Source organism: Ornithorhynchus anatinus, chromosome 4 (genome assembly GCF_004115215.2).
Source record: "Ornithorhynchus anatinus isolate Pmale09 chromosome 4, mOrnAna1.pri.v4, whole genome shotgun sequence".
NCBI lineage: Eukaryota > Metazoa > Chordata > Mammalia > Monotremata > Ornithorhynchidae > Ornithorhynchus > Ornithorhynchus anatinus.
In genome coordinates this window covers 12,995,970-13,016,642 of record NC_041731.1, presented here as the reverse complement: position 1 = coordinate 13,016,642, position 20,673 = coordinate 12,995,970, and the positions used below count along the sequence as shown (strand labels likewise).

The 20,673-nt window shown below is 40.4% G+C and overlaps 1 protein-coding gene and 1 non-coding gene across 2 annotated transcripts in view; one reads left to right on the top strand and one right to left on the bottom strand.

The window, feature by feature from the left end:
- CNTNAP2 (contactin associated protein 2) overlaps window positions 1–20,673 on the bottom strand; it is a 1,271,576-nt gene that overhangs the window by 340,377 nt on the left and 910,526 nt on the right. The window lies entirely within an intron of this gene.
- On the top strand, window positions 17,580–17,717 carry LOC114811519. The gene has a single exon (XR_003759216.1). It is a non-coding gene; the product is annotated as a small nucleolar RNA SNORA7 (small nucleolar RNA).

The following is a 20,673-nucleotide window of genomic DNA, read 5'->3' as shown; positions in this document are numbered from 1 at the left end:
ATATATAATAGATTGTTAGTTCAGACTGAGGCTCATTCTAAGAAGCAGAGAAGAAGGCTAGAATTGTTTTTTTACTGGATGCTAATCCTTTCTTTGGGGAAGGGAAATACTTTATTACTCTTGCGACAGCAATTTCAAATTCTGATGATAGATTTTGAATTAAGAAATAAAATAAAATTTTAAAACCCAGGTAAATCACCTCCTGCATCAAACAAATTTCTTCTGACTTACTACTCTAAACTTGTCATTTCCTACACAGAATATCTTATCTTCCAGAAGGGAAAGCTTTGTAGGTTGACCAAACTGAACAATGCATCTGGGTTGCTATTGAAATGCTCTTGTTTGGAGAAGACACTTATTATTATCATTATCATCATCACAAATATATATTGAGCTCCTACAATACATACGTACTGTATTAGATGTTTGAAAATAATCATAGAAATCTGAATAAGGGAAAGGAAGGCTTTCTCTTGCCTCTAAGAGTTTAAAGAACAATTGAACAACAAATATTAAAACACAAAGGCTGTTCTGTGAAACACCATTATTCCTTCTTCCTTATCTTCTCTTTCTCCTTCTCTTCCTCTCTCCGCCGACTCTCCTTCTCCCCCATCCCTTTCTAATCCAAGAAATAAAATCCTCATTATCCTTCGTTCACCCTCTGCTCCTCCCCATTGTCATTAATTTTCTCTGTTGTAATTTTCCCCATTTGTGTTCACTCCTCAGAACACATTCTCTCAAAAAGTCACCAATGACCTCTTTCTTGCCAAATCAAACTGTCTCTACTCCATCCTAATCCTCCTCGGCCTCTCAGCTGCCTTCGACACTGTGGCCCACCCTTCCTCCTGGAAAGGTAATCCAAACTTGCCTTCGATTGACACTGTCTTCTCCTATCTCTCTCACCGTTCTGTTTCAGCCTCTTTCACAGGCTCCTCCTCTGCCTCCCACCCTCTAATTGTGGGAGTCCCTCAGGGCTCAGTTCTGGGTCACCTTCTATTCTCCATCTACAAACACTGCCTTGGGAGAACTCATTCTCTCCCATGGCTTCAATTGTCATCTCTACACAGATGATTCCCACCTATCTCTCTGCCCTGACCACTCTCCTTCTCTGAAGTCTTGCATTCCCTCCTGCCTTCAGGACATTTCTTCTTGATGTTCTGCCAATATGTCAAACTAAACATGCCCCATACAGAATTTATCTTCCCACCCATACCTTGTCCTCACTTCACTGTAGACATCACTAGCCTCACTATCTCACAAAACCATCACCTTGGGCATTATCCTCAACTCACCTCTCTCATTCAACCCATATTTTCCATCTGCCACTAAACCCTGTCAGTCCTACCTTCACAACATCACTAAAACATGCCTTCCTCTCCATCCAAACTGCTACTCTCTTCATCCAAGAACTTATCATATCCCACCTTGACTACTGCAGCAGTATCCTCACTGACCTCCCCGCCTCCAGTCTCTTGCCACTCCAGTTCATACTTCACTCAGCTGGCCAGGTCATTTTTCTAAAAAATGTTCAGTACACATCTCCCAGTTCCTCAAACCTTCCAGTGTTGCCCGCCTACCTCTGCATCAAATGTACACTCTTTACCATCAGCTCGCCTCCTCCTATCTTACTTCTCCAATTTCCTGCTACACAGCAGCCTGCATACTTTGCTCCTCCAGAGCCATACACATACACCCCGATGTGGATTTCCCTCCATCAGCACTTTCCTCACCTTTAATGTCCTATTAAAGTCACATATCCTCCAGGAGGTCTTTCCCAGTTAGTCCTCTTTTCCCTTACTCCCTCTCCCTTCTGGTTACCTCTGCGCTTGGATCTTTTTTCCTATCAGCACTTGATACTTTCCCCACATTCAGCCCCACAGCAATTACATATCTGTAATTTACTTGTTTACATTTATGTTGTCTCCCAAGTGTCTACCAACTCACTCTTATAGTAGTCCAACACTGATCACCATTTCTAGGTCTACAGCAAAGAGAACTCAGTTCTGATCCATGGAAAAAAAAATACCTCAAAGATTAACTGCTTTCGAGATGAGGCAGAGAGAAATACTCACACCAGGAGCAATAAGACCCAGTGGAAAGACCACAGGCCTGGGAGTCAGAGGACTTGGGATCTCAGAGGACCTGGGATCTATTCCTGACTCTACCACTTCCTTACTGTGTGAGCTTGGACAAATTACTTAACTTCTTTGTGCCTCAGTTTCCTTATTTGTAAAATGGAGATCCCATAACTGTTGTCCCTCCTAGTTAGATTGTGAGCCTTATGTGGGATAGGGAGAGTGCCCAGACTGATCAATTTGTATCTACCACAGTGCTTAGTTAAATGCTTGGCACATGATTAGCACTTTACAAATACTACAATCTTTATCCTTATCATTTATATTTGAATCCATGGTAAAAGGAAAAAAAAGAGATGTGCCTTCTCAGAAATGTGTTTCTCTTCATTTCATTTCCATCTGTAATTATGTAGTAATTCTGGTTATATCTCCCAGGGCTTGTTTTCATCCTTACAGATATATTTCTAGTAAACTCTGTTAACTACTGGCAAATGAATTATATACTGCCACTCTGTAACAATAAAAAGCAAATATTTAGGTCATTTACTCTGATCTATTCTAAAATATACTGAACCTTGGGTTTTCTACATGAGTTCACCACTCAATTGTATATTTATACATATTTTATTACTGCGCTTCTTCCTACTTGGTATTTCATTGTCCTTATGCAATACTAAATGCCTTGTTTTCTCTGTCTTTATGCCTAAGTATTTTAGATTATTCATCTCCCAGAATATAAATAAGTGTACAATTGGGTGTATCTGTCTTCTCTCAGTAGACTGCAAGCAACTTGTGGGCTAAGCACCACCGTGACTTAAATCTTATCTACCCCGAAGTGTTCACTATATTACCTGGCACAAAGTAAACACTTAATAAATATAACAACATTAATTGCAATACTATTATTATTACTTCTACTACTAATAGTAATAGGAAGAATCACCTTTGCCTAAAACAGATGAGAAGCAGCATGACCTTGTGGAAGCAGCACGAACCTGCAAGTCAGAGGATCTAGACTCTGATTTTGGCTCTGTCATTTGTCTGTTGTGTAAAACTGGCTATGTCAGTTAACTTCTCTGTGCCTCAGTTACCTCATCTGTAAAATGGAATGACGACTATGAGCCCTATGAGGGGCAGGAACTGTGTCCAATCTGATTTAGTTTGTATCTACCCCAGAGCTTAGTACAATGCCTGGGACATAGTAAGTGCTTAACCACTACCATTTTTTTTAAAAAAAAAGACATACACTCCATGTTTTCTAAGACAATGAATATATAAGCCATTACCATTTGTGACCGAGGAGTTCTCTGAAAGTCAGATTAATTTCATCTGAAACATTAGTATGATAATTTTGACCTTTAGCATAGAGGAGAGTTCACCTTAAATACAAACTGAATCTTTCAAGATTACAGGTAGAGCAGACTTGCACAACTTGGAAAAGTTGCTTACTTGTGCTGTTTGCCTAGTTTATTGCCAAGCTGTCTTTGGCTTGAAGAGTCAATTTGTTTTTCTGCTTATAGAAGTGGTGTCTTTTGCATATTATTATGATGTGGGCATTAAATGTTGCTTTTAAATGGTTCTAGCCTAATTTATCTGTTAAATACATGGTTTCTAGTGCTCATTGGCTAATGGTGGTTGGTTAATTATATATAGAGAAAAAATCCTTACTCGTGCGTTGTTGTAATTTTGATCGTTGTGGGAAAGGAATATGTCTGTTACATTGTTGTTGTGCTCTCCCAAGCACTCAGTACAGTGCTCTGCAAATGGTAAGCACTCAATAAACATTATTGATTGATTATTAATAACAAACTCTTTTGGCAATGCTTTTTGTGAGAAGTCTCTGCTGGTGTACTCATTAATTCATTCCATCATGTTTATTGAGTGCTTATTGTTTGCAAAGCACTGGATCTGTATAATACGTAGGGTAAATGGATGGGGTGAGCATGAGAAAAGAATGGATGTAGCAACCTTCTTAGACCCTGTGACGAACAAGATGCTGTGCTGGATAAAGAGACAGCAGTGACTAGGAGCATCCCCAATCCCAGAGGGGGACAGAGGATTTGAAATTTGGAGCATACGGTAGATGGAGACGACTAGGTCCCTGACCTCTGGGAGCTTACAATCTAATAGGGGCAGATAAGGGAACATCAATTGACCACTGTGGAACAGGTAAAAGAGCATAAATATACTAAGTACTTAAACAGATACATACATATAATTGCTAAGATGACATGTTCATGAAAGTAAATCAGCAAAGATATTCTAAAAAAGGAGAATTTTTAAGAGGTTGATTCAAAGGGGAGGGAGAGGTCACCCCGACTTGCTCCCTTTGTTCTGCCCCTTTTCCCCCCTCAGACCTTGTGTGTATATATATATATTTATATATGAACATATTTATAATTCTATTTATTTATATTAATGATATGTATATATCTATAATTCTGTTTATATTGATGCCTGTTTACTTGTTTCAATGCCTGTCTCCCCCTTTCTAGACTGTGCGTCCATTGTGGGCAGAGATTTTCTCTATGTGTTGCTGAATTGTACTTTCCAAGCACTTAGTACAGTGCTCTGCACAGAGTAAGTGCTCAATACATACTATTTAATGAATGAAGTAAGAAGAGGGTTATAGTCATGACTTTGGCCACCAACCGACTTCAAAGCGCCTAGTGGCTCCCAGGTTGGCTGGGGGGTGGTAACAGCAGCCAGGGAAGCTGATGTGATTGAAAACTTTCTTCTGCAATAGCTGGTAACACTTGTGGTATTTGTTAAATGTTTACTAAGTGCCAGGAACTGTACTAAGCACTGGGGTAGATACAAAGCAACCGGGTTGGACAAAGTCCCAGTCCCAAAGTCTCAATCCCCATTTTACACATTACACAACTGAGGCACAGAGAAGTTAAGTGTCTTGTCCAAGGTCACACAAAGACAAGGATTAGAACCCAGGTCCTCTGACTCCCAGGCCTATTGCCTATCCTCTAACCATGCTGCGGTTTAGAGTGGTCAAGAGTGGTAGAGGAGAGAGAATTGCTGCGGGTTAGGGAAAGTTCACATTTGTACTGCAGCCTTCATCACTTTTCTGCCATCTTCCCTTCTGACAAGGGACATCTTCAGATGGGAAGACAGAGAGGCGCACGGCCTCGAGGTGCACTCTCTGAGAGGCGACCACTGTTGAAAATTTGAAAGTTCCCAGCCTTCTCTTGCCCAAATTGGAAACAGCTCTGGTACAAGAGGGGAGAAAGGAGTGGTCCCAGAGAAATGTTTTAGGTTCAGTGGCATGGACTGACTGGGTTCGAATCCCAACTCTGCAACTTGCCTGCTGTGGGACCTTGGGCAACTCAGTTTCTCATTACCTCAATATCCTCATCTGTAAGATGGGGATTAAATAGTTATCCTTTCTTCTACCACTTCCTTAGACTGTGAGCCCCAAGTGGAACAGGACTGTATCCGATCTAATTATTGTGGTTCTACTCCAGCACTTAGCACAGTGGTTGGCACACAGTTATTATTACGAATACACTTCCACATGATGTCATTATATTGCTCTGCATGCCTGGAATAACAAACACAGCAGCTATCATCTTGCTGGTGAATAGCTTTATTTTATTCATTTTTTTGATTGTTGTCTTGAGGGTGTTGGTTTGTGTGCATATATGTATTACATATGACTCAAAATGGAAAAGGGCCTGTGAGAAAGTCATAATTAGGGGATGACAGTTGGAAAAGGAATCAGTGAATGAAACTAAGTAGTGATCAGAGAGGTAGAAGGAGAACCCATTTGAATATTGTGTTGGCAAAATCAGTGTCTGGTAGAACTTCAAGGAGAAGGACAAGTAACCTTTCAAGTCATCAGGAAGATTTTGTTCTCATGATATTATAAAAACAATCAAAACAGCACTTTTTCACAACATTTTCTTAATCAGGCAAAAAAATAAACAAACCAAAAAATCCCCACCCCCCAAAACGCTCCACAACTCAGATACAGGATGAATTCTTAATTCCCCATTATATTCCCCAGAAATATAATGCAAGTTTCCTAAATAAACAAATGTGGATTAAATCTGATCTTAGTTATAAAGTTCTAAGATAGTTAATTATTTACATAAACTACAGCCTACGCTGTTTCTTTTCTCTATCAACTACATTTCCCTTTCATTTGACAAATAGCCTAGGATCCAAAGCAATTGAAAATGTATATTTATCTGCTCCTGAATAGTACTGCTACTGAATGGGCACTGCTAAATGTAACAAGTACTTCCTAATGGAAAATTGATTTCAGTGGGACAACTCCATCTCTACAGGGGCAGAGAAAGAACAAAGGAAAAGGTTTTCCTTTGATAAATGTCCCAGAATGAAAAAATCATCTGGATTTTCCATAATGAATGACCAAATCCAGTGTAATAATCACCTATCCACACAGGCTCAGGCATTAAGCGATTCTCTGGGGCCCACCATCATTCATTCAGTAGTATTTATTGAGCACTTACTGTGTGCAAAGCACTGTAGTAAGCAACTCAAACACCACCTGATGTCAGAGGAAGTCAGAACTCACATGAGTGTTTCTGCATCAGTGTCAGGATGTGAAAGGGTGTTTGGCAGAAGGCAGAAAGCTCAGAAAGAAATATTAAAGATGAAGAGGTCAGGAATAAGGTTGGGGATAAGATGGCATGATGGGTGGAGGAGAATAGGGGCTTCCACAGAAGTATAGGAGACAGGGAGAAACCCCATAAGATGGAGATAGAGAGTGAGGAGACAAATGGAAAGCTGAGGTGGAAAGAGATGAGGGAGTATGACCTCAGAATGTGTTAGAAGAGGTGACAAAACAAATGCCTAGGAATTAGGCATTTGATAACTAAACCAGATTGGCATAGGGTTGAATCATATTTCTTATATACCTTAGATTATGAAAATCATTTTTTTAAAAAATCCAGATCAAATAGCTTCTATTTCTCTTGTTAATCATAAAAAGCCAGAAATGAAAACATGAATTATTTGTAGGGAAACAGCTGCTATCTATTTCTCTAGAATATCTTTTCCCTGATGCCCATTTTCCTTCTGGAGCTGTTTTCCAGGATATCAAGCTGAGAAAGGCAATTTTCCAGAACTGACATTTTGCTCCTTGGCAAATGTCTGTGAGGATGAACTGCCTATCACTGGCAAGTAGGTTTTAGACCAACTGTCCATCTGCTATCAGCCTTTAGGATCCTCACTTATGAGTCTTTGGTTAGAAAATATTGCCTGAGTCAGAGCCGCCCATTCAAATCTTGCACCCATGTGTTTAGAAAGGGCTCAGGCTGGGGGATGTAAAAACATTTATTTCATTTAATGGTCACATGAAATTATAAGTCATTTTTCTTTCACATTGTACATGAACATGTTATTGTGAAAGAGATCTGTCTTTGGTATTGCAAAATTTCAAGGTTGGTGAAGCTTCCCCAGAAGTCCAAGTGTGGCTGAAAAGGCCAGAACAGCTCCTACTGTTGCTGTATCTGATATAATACTAATAACAATAATTTCAGTACTTGTTAAGCACTTACTATGTGCCAAGCACTGTTCTAAGCACTGGAGTAGATACAAGTTAATTAGGTTGGAAATAGTCCCTGACTCAAATGGGGCTCACACTCTTATCCCCATTTTATAGTTGAGGTAACTGAGGCACAGACAAGTGAAGTGGCTTGTACAAGATCACATACCAGACATGTGGTAGAGCCAGGATTAGAAGCCAGGTTCTTCTGACTCCCAGGCCCACGCTGTATCCACTAAGCCAAGCTGATATGCAGCATCTGGAGCTGAATTCATTATTATTAATGAATAATTAAGCCCTTAATAGGTGTCAAACATTTAGCACAGTGCTGGGTGCCAAGTGCTTAAGTGTGCTAAGTGTGGAGTAGATCCAAGATAATCAGATTAGATGGAGTCGCTATCCCATGTGGGCTCACAGTGGAAGTGGTAGGGAAAGTAGATATTTTACCCCTAGTTTACAACTGAGGAGACTGGGCACAGAGAGATTAGACAATAGAAATATAGTCTCTGCACTATAAGCCCATTATGGGCAGGGAACACGTCTGCTAATTCTGTTTTTTTCCCAAGCCCTTGGTACAGAGCTCTGTACACAGTAAGTGCTCAATAAATACTATTTATTGAATAATAATAATAATAATATTTGTGGTGTCAAGGCATGCAAGACACGAGAAGCAGCATGACCTATTGAAAAAGACAGAGGTCTGGGAATGGGGTTCTAATGTTGACTCCACTTTGCCTATTGTATGACCTTGGGCAAGTCTTAAATTTTCTTCACCTGCAAAATGGGATTTCAACACCTGTTCTCCCCTCCATTTAAATTGTGAGTCTCATGAGGGACAGGGACTGTGTCCAGCCTGTTAATCTTGTTCTTACCCACTAACACTATACAATAAAAATTTGATTATAATGATATCTTTATGCTGACTGCCTCTGGGAGAAAGAGGGATGAGTATTCTCTCTCAATCCTTCATCATGCTACATGAGCTCAGCAGTCATTTCTTATAGTTCCAATACTATCTTATTTTCACAGGTGATGTCCAAGGCTTGCCTTAGACATCAACTCTAATCACGCTGTGTTGGAATGGTTTGGTAAATGCATGCCCATGATGGTGGACAGGGCCCAGGACCAGAACTGGAAGTGATGCTGGTGGACCCAGTAATCTGGAACCCAATGGAAATTTCATCTCTGCTGTGGAGCTTTTGGGAAAAGACTCTTTAGAGTTTTTGGGAAAAGACTCTTTAGAGCTTTTGGGAAAAGACTGTAGTGAGTCATGACATTGTTCTTATGCCAGACTTCCTAGAAAATCCATTGCATGCCATCGCTGAGGGAGTGGCCCAAAGCTGACTGTTCTCCAGGTGGTAAACTCATTGTGGACAGGGAATGTGTCTGTTTATTATCATTATTAATAATTATAACAATAATAATAATGCTATTTTAAGCATTTACTATGTGCCAGGCACTGTTCTAAGCACTGGGGAACATGCATGCCATACACAGTCCCTGTTCCACATAGGACTCACAGTCTTAATCCCCATTTTACAGATGAGGTAACTGAGGCACAGAGAAATGTAATGATGTGCTCAAGGTCACATAGCAGACAAATGGCAGAGCCGGGATTAGAATCCAGGTCCTTCTGACTCCTGGGCCCATTCTCTATCCACTAGGCCATGCTGCTTCTTTAAGAAGGCAGAGGGGGTGTGATTAGTGACGGTTTCCAAAGCTGTGTATCCATATAAATCAAAGCAGTGGGGCCTAGTGGAAATAGGTGAAGGACCAGGAGGGATTAATAGCCTATAATAAGTACAGAAACCGTCCTCACTGTTGTTGCATTAACACCCTACAAGAGATAAACTATACATAAAGTCACCAATTGTTTTCTGCGCTGGATTACGTATCTTTTTTCTGACTGGGCCTTTTTCTCAAGTAGCTTGAAAATAGCACCAAAAAACTAAGCAAAAGTGTGCCCCAACAATCTTTGTGCCATATCATAGGTCGAGGGCTCCTGGTGAACAAAAATTAAATCTGACTCTACCCTAGTGGTCTGGAAGACAGAATGCAGTTTGCTGAGAATGCTATCTTTCCCTCAGTGAGAGAATTACTCACTGTGATAATCTTTATTATAGGTATTTCTCCAGTGCATACTGAGTACAAAATGCACTCTAGTAAGAGTTTAAGTAGTCCAACAGAAGCACCAGACATATTCCCTGCCCAGAAGGAGCTGCACTGCATTTTCAACAAGTTCTTGGTACAGTAAATCCTGATTCCATCTGGTCCAATCCCATTGGCGATCTCACCAGACACCACCTCATCTCAGTTCTCCGTCCCTTCTCTCCTGGGTCAGATTAGGTTACTGCTACTCCAAATCACTTCTGACCATTTTTTATCCTTTAATCTCCCTTGTGAATGACGCAGTTCTTTCTCGGTGCTTTAGTTTTTGGTTGTTTTGTTCAACAACACTTGGCTTCTTTGTGTGATGGTATTATGCACTGTTAGTCTATTTGAAATCTAATCCCAATGGAAGTTTTGCTTCTGACAAAATGTGAAGGTGCATCAATAAATCCGAGTTGAAAGGGCCAAATTACAAAGGAAATCTTTTCTACAGAGCACAATATTTATGTGCCTCCCCCACCCCATTTTCCAGGATAAGACTGGTTGATTCCATTATTCCTCTGTACAGGCAGTGGAGTGTAATTATAGAATTGCAGGATCTGGTGACAAGTCATTACATCTGAAATGACGAAAGATCAAGATGTTGAAAAACACATTGGTTGACGTTGGAAGAAATTGTTAAAAAAAAAGGCACGGAAAAAAGTTGAAAACTGTAAAAAAAAATCTTTAAAACTTTGAAAAAAAATATTGAAAGTTGAAATCTTTGCTCCTCCAATCACAGCTGATGACAATCTCGGCAGCCTGGCTAGAGATAATCAATTCCATCTCCCATCTTCCTCTTTTCATAATGTCCAAAGCCTCTTTTTCATTTTATCATCTTCTAAGTCACTTCTTCTCCCCCTCTTCTTACCCTTCCTCTATCTCCCCCTATTCCACTGTTCTCTCATTTCTTAATTCTCCCCACTTCTTCTCAGGGAGAAGAAAGTAGGGACTAAGTAGGGGCAAGAAGATATGGGTGGAATTTTGAATATGTCTTTGGCTGATCCATTTTCTATGCAATTTCTGATGAGCTACTTACTGCAATGATTTGATTTTATACTCCCCATTTTCAATGACTCGATAAACATCTAAATGCAGAAGGTTGCCTGCAAGACACCCATCTGTGTTTCTTTGGAAATATCTGGATTTGTCAGGTGTTCCTTACCGAAAGGTATAATGAAAACATGTAAGTATGTATGTGCATACAAAAAACATAAAAGTTGATTTTTCCTTTGTAACATTTCATGAAGATGAAACCCCATTCCTTCCAATACAAAATTACAAGCTAATGCAATTAGCTGAAGAAAAATGACAACTATTTTAAAAAACTATGATCATGATCACCAGTAATAGTTGTTGAGTGTTTAACTGGATGCAAAGCACTGTACTAAGCACTTGGGAGAGTACAATACAACAGACTGGGCAGACACATTTCTGCCCATTAATGGCTTAGAGTCTAGAGATGGAGACCAACATCGCTATAAATAATTTATAATATATGACACAAATCATAATATAAAATTCCATCATTATAATTCTGTGATCTTAATCAAGAAGGTTCTGCCCTGTAATTTGGGGAAAGCAGGTTGTTACCTACGTGTTACTGACTTTCCAATACCAATGAATTGCTAGTATCCTCTTTCAAAGGAGAGAAAAATTTGCTCTAAACCATTGAACATGGATACTAATATAACAATCCCTACAAAATGTATCATTATTTCAGTTAAAGACAGTTGGTGGGAGCATGAGAGGTTTTCAATGTCACTATGGCCCATTAGCCATTAAACTAGCCATAAACTACTGGTCATGGTTAGCTCACTAATGATCATGAGTTCACCTGTCCTTAAAGTAGCATGGTTAACATAAATGGAATGCAGAGATTAAAGATGAAACGCCAGGGAACCTTAGCTCACACTCGACTGCTACTTTGACTTCCACTCACGTGTCATCAAGCAGAAATAGCCATGGGAGAGAGCTGCTCATTACAGATGAGTGGATTTACATCTTAAAGTTTAATTAATTAGGGAAAAGATGAATGAGAGAAGCTAATCTAGGGTCACAGCCTCCTCTGGCTAGTTTTCCCAGAGCTCTTACTCAGCACACTTCATTCTCTACCCTCTCTAAGGATTTTCTTCCTCAGGAAAACATTGGGTAGACTGTAAATTGGACACTGCTCGAAGAGACTCACATCCAAAGCATTCACCTTCACCAAGACCTCAAAGTGAACAGTTCAGACTCAGATCCTAACAAAAGTCTTCCCACCCCTGTCTTTCTTTTCTGACATTTCCTTTTTTGTTTTTCCAGTCGATCAATCATATTTACTGAGCACTTACTGTGTGCAGAGCACTGTACTGAGCGGTTGGAAGAGCAAGAGCACAATAGAAGAGAGTTGGTAGATACATTCCTTGCCCACAACAAGCTTACTGTCCAGAGGAAAAGGTTACAGTCTAGAGGAGGAGTTTATGCATTAGGAAGAATCTCCAGAGTACAGGGGTTGAGATACGATAGAATGTAAAACTGAAGACGATTTGGCATTTCCTTCAGCACATTTTTTGAGAATAGGGAGGGAGGTGCACAGACTGGTTATCTTGTGTCTAACCCAGTGCTTAATACCATGCTTGGCACATTTGAAGTGTTTAAAAAAATTCCACTACAAGTGATGCTTGTACCAAATAGCCACCTATCATTTCTTCCAGTCTTATAATTCTAGATTTCATTTACAATGCAACCCTAGACTGGGGAGAAAGGAGTAAGGGGGAGAAAGAATCTTTTCTCCCCTGTAAGCTCCTAATGGGCAGGAAATTTATCTACCAACTCTGTTATATTGTACTCTTCCTAGCACTTAATATAGTGATCTGCACACAAAGTGCATACTTGGGAGAGTGCGATACAATAGAGTTGGCAGACATGATTCCTGTGCTCATAGAGCTTACAGTCTAGTAGGGGAGAAAGATTTATCGGGTGCTTATTGTGTGCAAAGCACTGTAGTAAGTACTTGGGAGTGTTCAATATAACCAACTTGGTAGGCACATTTCCTGTTCATAAGATGTTAAAAATAAGTTACAGACAGGACACTCAGCAAAACATAAAATAGGTGCATCAGTGGGGTGGAGCTAGGGGTAAGGAAACAAATTGTTTAAGGGCTAAAGACCCAAGAACACTGTGATGCAGAAGGGAGGGTGAATAGGATGGGGACATATATAATTTGTACTTTTCGGTAAAGAAACAAGAGATAATTACATACTTGAAGATAAAGGACAAAAATAAAAAAGCTAAGAAAATAGTGTTTACCTCATTTCATTTACAACATCCATTTAATTAGTCTTCAAAAGCAGTACCTTCTGAAATTATACCTATTATAGTCATTTTACAGTAATTATCGCAAAGTATCTCAGAACTGCCAGCAATGCACTAAATGGGAGATGGTTGTTTATCCCAAAAGATAAACTCAGGAAACAAGTCACCTAAATTAGTAGTCACAATATTATTCTCATCATTATTATTAGTTTTAGTCATTTTAAGAATATAAACACCTTAGAAACTTCAGCCATTTCCTTTAACATTCATGAAAATCTTTCTAGAGCTAAAGAAGCTTTTGTTTTATAAGAAATACAAGGAATAATCATTAATAAATGATTTGGGAGAAAATATCCACCTTTAATTCTGACTTAATGTGTACCCTAGTTTCATTCTACATCAAAGTGGACCAGAATCTTTGATTCATATTTTGATTTAATGGTATTTTTTAAGTGTTTACTCTATGCCAGACACTCTACTAAGCCCTACGGTAGATACAAGCCAATCAGGTTGGGCACAGTTCCTGTCCCATATGGGGCTCACAATCTTAATCCCCATTTTACAGATGAGGTAACTGAGGCACAGAGAATTGAAGTAACTAGCCCAAATTCACACAGCAGACAAGTGGAGGAGCAAGGATTAGAACGCAGGTCCTTCTGACTCCTAGGCCCGTGCTCTATCCACTACGCCACGCTGCTTCTCTGACTACACTACACTACTTCGCTATACTACTTCTCTCAAATAAATATGAGTTCTGTTGCAGCAAAAGGACATTTGGGGTTTCTATTTCTCTACTTCTCTGTGAATCACTTGACATCTTTGTGTTTTTGCATGGGCTAGTCCAGTATGTCACTGGGGAGGTTTCCTTTACTAGCCCTGAGTCCTTCACCTCGGAGAGCAGCTCCAATTTACTTGAATCTTGGTTGACTGAGCAAATGTCAGAGAGCACTGCAGTGATTTGGAGTAGGAATGTCAGCAACTGGTAGGAAAGGTTAATGGGCATTGAGGCTAGATGAATTATAAAACGGTTTGAGTGGTGGTTCTCAATTTGATAACTTTCTTTCTTAGAAAATCAAGTTAAGGCTGTAATAACCTTCGATAATCCAGCTCACAATTACGGTCCACCTTGGTGCATGGCCTAGAAAGATTAGATTAGAGAATTTGCTGAAAGGGAAGGACATGTCCTACACTTTATCTTTGGAGGATGCCATGACACACCCATGAAGAGGAATGACTGCACTCTTGCTAGAGGGAGGAGGGGAGGAGGGGATTTTCCTGATGATGGCCGAGTTGAATTAGCAACAGATAGTGACTTCAGGGGGACCATCTGCCTTCCACACTGCGGACAATTCCCTTCTCCTGGAAACACTATCTAATCTTGGATTCACTGACACTGTCCTCTCCTGGTTCTCCTCCTATCTCTCTGGCCGCTCATTCTCAATCTCTTTTGAGGTCTCCTCCTCTGCCTCCCCCCCACCCCCACCAACTGCGGGAGTCCCTCAAGGCTCAAGTCTGTGTGCCCTTCTATTCTTCATTTACAAGCACTCCCTTGGAGAAGTCATTGACTCCCATGACTTCAACCACCTTCTCTATGTGGACCACTCCCAAATCTTCATCTCCAGCTCTGATCCCTCGCCTTTCAGTGCTCTGATTGAGAGATTAGTCAGGGAAGGCTTTCTGGAGGAGATGTGATTTTAGTAACTAAGGACTTTGAAGATGAGGAAAGCAGTGGTCTGCTGGATGATGCTCTGCACAAAGTAAGCGCTCAATAAATACGATTGAATCATTGAATGAGTGAGGGGGGAGGGAGTTAGGAAGGAGGGCAAGAACAAGTGGTTAATTGATGGGGGGAGGGGAAGATGAGAGTAAGGCTCAGTGAGGACTTCAGTATTAACAACAACCAATAATGGAAGACGGGCCTCCTGGGCATGTGGGAACTCTTTCGACGGGAGGCCTCGGGAAGGACAGAACTGAAAGGGCAGATTTTGACACAACACTAGGTACTGCCCAGATGAAACAGCAAAGGACAATTTTTAAGTGCACATTGTTTGGAATCACTGGTTGGTCACACATCTGCTTTTTGCCACATTCACCTATGTGGATAAAATGTTATCATCATTAATATCATCTCCTTACCTAAAGGGCAGTTTCTAATCCATCACTCTCAAAGGTCGGACTTCCTTAGCCGGAAACCAACAAGATTCTAGCACAGGGAATGACATTTGTTATCCTCTGTCCTTTTGCCTGGGTCCCAGGCATCTCATTTGCATGTTCATTTAGTGGCCCAGCACGGGCTCAAAATGGATTGGTTTTACATGCTTCTTCATGATTGACTTCACATTTACAGAGGTTCAGTGACAAAATAAATTGCATATAAAAAGAAAGAGGGAAATGCTGATCAAATACAACTTTTTCTCTTGTCCATCACTGAATGGCAATGATGAAGTCTGTTTAGTCAGTGCTCGAGCTAGGAGCAAGGTGCTGGGTGGCTACTCTCTCTGAGCCCATGCTTGTAGCTCTTATGGTAGGCCTATGTAGGAACAATAATAATAATAATAATAATAATAATGATGATTATGATGATGGCATTTGTTAAGTGCTTACTATGTGCCAAGCACTGTTCTAAGCACTGGGGTAGATACAAACTAATCAGGTTGGACAAAGTCCCTGTCCCACATGGGGCTCACAGTCTTAATCCCCATTTTACAGATGAGGTAACTGTCTGTAAGTACTTGGGAGAGTAGAATACTATAATAGACACATTCCCTGCCCACAGTGAGTTTACAGTCTAGAGAAAACCTTTTTCTACTTGTTGTAAATAACAAGAACTATTAATGTTTTATAGAGCCTAATTTTCCTGAGACGATCTCTATGTCCCTCAGACAATCTATCCTGATTAACAGTGGATTCCTATGACATAGTAACATGAACATTATTCTGAGATACTATCATGGTATTTATAGAGTGCTTACTATATGCAGAGCGCTTTGGAGAGTAGAGTTCAATTTAGTTGGCAGGCACAATCCCTGCCCTCAAGGAACTCAGAATTCAGTAGAGAACCTCACAACAGAAGTTTTTGTCTTGAGTGAAAATAACAGGTTGAACTCTACAGGACTAGTAAGGTTAGAAATGGGGTCTGCTGAACAGAAATCCTTCTTGTTGGTTTCTTACGGCATTTGTTAAGCATTTTACCAAGTGCCAGGTACTGAACTAATCCCTGAAGTAAATACAAACTAATCAGGTTGGGCACAGTCTGAGTCCCAAATAGGGCTCACAGTCTTAATTCCCATTTTACAGATGAAGTAACTGAGGCCCAGAGAAGTGAAGTGATTTGACCAAGGTTGCACACTAGAAAAGTGGCAGAGCCAGGATCAGAACCCAAGTCCTTCTGATTATCAGGCCTGTGCTTTACCTGCTAGGCCACGCTGTTTCTCTGGTCCAAAGGGAGCCAGCCTCAACTCTTAAAAAGTTACAGAAGACCCATCTGGGCTCACCCAAGTCAGGCATTACTATTCTAAGGGACCAGGAAACTTTGGGGATTGAGGAGGGAAGTCTGGCATCGCTTTGCCTTGGATCAGGATTGAGGGCCAATTTCTCACTTGATCCAAGTATGACAGATTTGGACTGAGAAGAGAACAACATGGAAAGATGATGGGTACTTTAATCCTCTGAGGGAACAACAAAAAAGGGCCCAAGTTGACCTGAATTGAAAATTTGACCCTAAAGGAGCCACTCTGTGTTTTGCAAATTTAGTATGTGTTCATCACATAAGCTACTCATTGATGGCAACTCATCTTTAATATTAAAGGAATGATAAATTATTCAAAACAACTCTTCCTTTTAAGACTGCCCTTCAGAATTACTCTTTTTAATCATTTTTTAATGGAGATTAATTCACTTATTTCACATTCTTTTTTCAGTGTCCTTAGAAGTCCGATTGGGGCTGGCCCAGCGCCAGAACCTGGGTCATCAAAATCTTAACTTGGAGACAGCAAGTGCCTGTATGATTAGGAACTTGTTTCTGGATGACATTAGGGTGGGGTGCTGTCCATTTAGGCAATCACTATCAATCTGCCCAGGTGACTAGTCGGGGACGGTAGATAATTAGATGACAGTTTACAGTTGCCACTTATTGTGCAGGTGGGAGTCTTCAAACCTCTTCAGAGTTCGTTGAATCTAATTGACTTTCAGATATTAGTAGTTTGATATCTATTTTAGGGGGGAAAATTCCATTTGAGTTACAGAAAATGTTTCTTCTCTATTCTGGGGGCTTTGAACTAGGAGTCCAGGTGAAAGGGAACAGGAGTGAGGTTTGTTTGTGGTTGGGGTGGCTGTTCTCCTACTTACCTAAAGAAAAGGAAAAAAAAACTCCTGAAAACAATACAATCACCAGGGGAAGCAATAAAGAGCACTTTCCACTCTGCCTGGAATAAGGGCAGGATGTGTGTGAGACTTGACTAAGCAATACATGTACAATAAGGTGAATAGTTCTGAGAGAAAATCAATCTTCTCTTTGTTCTGTTCTAGAAGTTTACTTCCTCTCAGGGTTGCACCTGGAGAGCTTCCAATACTCTACCAGTCTCGACTACAGGAGGGAGAGTCACGCAGAGGCATACCCATTCCATTTCTAGCTTGGGCAGTGGCTAGCAAGTGGAAGGCAATCTGCTACAAGTCAAGATTCCCTGTGCTGGGCAGGAGTGGTATGGAAGAATCGAGAGTGGCGACTCAAATTTACTGTGTGGAAGGAAGCAATGGTAAATCACTTCCATATTTTTACCAAGGAAACTCTATGGATATGCTTCCAAAATGTTGGCAGATGAAGGTAGAGAGTTGTGGAAGAAACGTGTCCATGGTGTCGCTTTAGGTTGGAGACTACTCGACAGCATAAGACAAAAGTTTACTTAAATTCCTTAGTTCACCAATGTCATAGACCGCTACATAGCATTCCCAGTATAGAATGGGAATTACACTAACCTCCTTGACCCTGGGGATCATGATTTCTAATCCCATTGCACTTTCCCACACACGTAATGCAATGCCCTGCCCACAGAAGGCACTCAATAAATACTAATTCATCATTTGACCCAAAAAAGCCTCTGCTTTATTTATTGCAGACACGTGTGTCAAAATCAAGGGCAGAAGAAGTAAATGAAAAGAAAAAGGCTACATCTGTGGCTGAAGGGAGAACTCAGAAATACTTTCTTTTGTGGCAACAGACTACCCCAATAAGTTGTACAGCTACTTCACAGTGCTCTTGGCTCTTCTAGACTGTAAACTTCTTGTGGGCAGGGCATGTGCCTATCAACTCCCCAAGCAGATAGTATGTGCTCTGCACACAGAAAGCTTTTCAATAAATACCATCAACTGATTGACTGATTACCGGGGAACCAGGAAAGAGTGTTGGATGACTCGGAGTAATCAATCCCAACTTCTGGAAATACAACTCATGAATAAGTCAGGCAGGCAGTAAGAAAACAGGAAAAAAAAAGTAGTCAATTCTGCAATTATACTGGGGTTGGGTTCCTGAAGAAAGAAAAACATACACTAAAGTTTTCACACCTGGGCAAAGAATGTCACTTTTTTACTTTGCACTTCTAAAGCACTTAGTAAAGAGCACTTCTCTCTAGATTGTGAACTCATCTCTAGAATGTAGGCTCACTGTGTGGGCTGGGAATGTGTCTACTTATTATTGTATTGTTCTCTCCCAAGCATTTAGTATACTGCTCTGCACACAGTAATAGCTCAATAAATACATTTTAATGAATGAATGCACCCAGTAGGAGATGAAAAAAATGTTTCTACTATTACTGATCCTCCTAACACTATGCAGGTGCTTAAAGATTTCTTCCATCACTGATCATATTGTATCCAGGGAAGACCTGAGGTATTGGAAGAAGACTAATTCTGCAATAGTATTGGGGTTTTTCTTTTTGGCTAAGGACTTACTATGTGTCAGGCACCCTACTGAGTGTACTAGCACTGTACTAGTGTTCTATTCTAAATTCCATTATTGGCAGAAGGGATGGGATTTTGCATATATTCTAATAACCCTCTTCCTCTTCACTTACCAACCTAGTGAAGAGTACAACTCCTATATTGGTGCCTGGATGCATTGATTATTGTGCACTGCAGGTCCATAAAATAGTCTTGTGACAACATAAAGCACTCGTTGGACCCTGAAAGTCATCCCCATAAACTAAGCCATATCACCACCTGACGTTCGATATGTGAGATGAGGTGTCAGCAAATTAGTTTCAGTCTATTAGCAAAGCTACCCAAGACAGAACGCAGAATGCTTTGCCTAGTTTAAGCTGATTTTGCTGGCCTCTTTTTTGATGAGCAATCATCTCTTAAAGTTCAGTCGAAAGCATTAAGGAATGAAAGAAATATTAGCCTCAGGTTACAACAGTGTCAGCAATACTGCACTCGGTCCTTTGCACATCCAAGAATGTAATCTGAAACATATTTAACACCTTAGAAGAGGATTCACTGTGGGAGAAAATATGGCCATCTTTACTCAGTAAGCACCATATTATCCTTGTTGCCCAAAGAAAGATCTGTCTGTGTGAATCAAAGATCATTAGTATGATGAGAAATTTAAAAACTCAACCTAGTTTTCAAAACAGGAAGGAGATTTGTCTTTACCTCCTCTTCATTTCAAATTCTCCAACTGTTCCCATTGACCCCACGAAAAGTGAATGAGAAAACGATATTCAAAATATCACTCTTGAAAACAATTAGCCAATTTTATTATTAGCCAATAATCTTGGCAAAACTCCCGTCTCCAGGGATCACTTTATCAAGTACTGATTGATTATACCATGAATCGAACTGCTATGAGAACTGATACTGGTGACCAATTTAATTACCCAGTGGCTTGCCCCATCTTTAAATACCTTTTTTCCAAACTCCAGGTGGACATTTAGAGCTTATTTTTCTTCTCTTTCCTAGCATTTCTAGAGGAATTGGCTGCCTGGTACAATTACCTTAAGGCTCTTCCCATACTCACCACAAATTAGAGCGAGCTTGGAGCCAACTTGGCTCCCAGCTGATTGATCGACTGTTTCACTCTCACAGTGGAAATAGGAATGGAAGCCTGCATGAACTGTCACAATTAAGCTAGCCAGTCTGTCATAATCGCTTCAAGCGGGAGCGCTTCATCTCAATCGTTTCAGATGTTCTGTGGCCTAGAAAGAGCCAATAATTCAGGAAGGCACCTCAAGAAGCTTATAAAACAGTACTGATTGAAGACATCTTTTCTTCTTATTGGGCAGATTGTGCTACACATAATTTTGGTGATTTAAAATACTGCTTTGAAAACATCCAGGACTAGCCCGCTACTGATGCAACTCCTCCCCTTTCTCTCTGCTTGCCACACATTTTTCTATATCTTTGAAAGGCAATTTCAAATCAAATTTTGCAGTCTCCAGCCTCCATCTTTTGCCATTCCATGGATCATGTTTAGTAAATAAAGACCTTGGCATATGAGTCCAGCATTCAGCCTTGCCTTGATATAGAGTACTGACTAATAGTTATCTTCCTCACCACTCTTGCCACCTTAGAAGCAAAATCTTTTAAACTGCCAGTGGCAAATCCATGTATTTTTGAAAGTAATTTATTTCTCAAAAT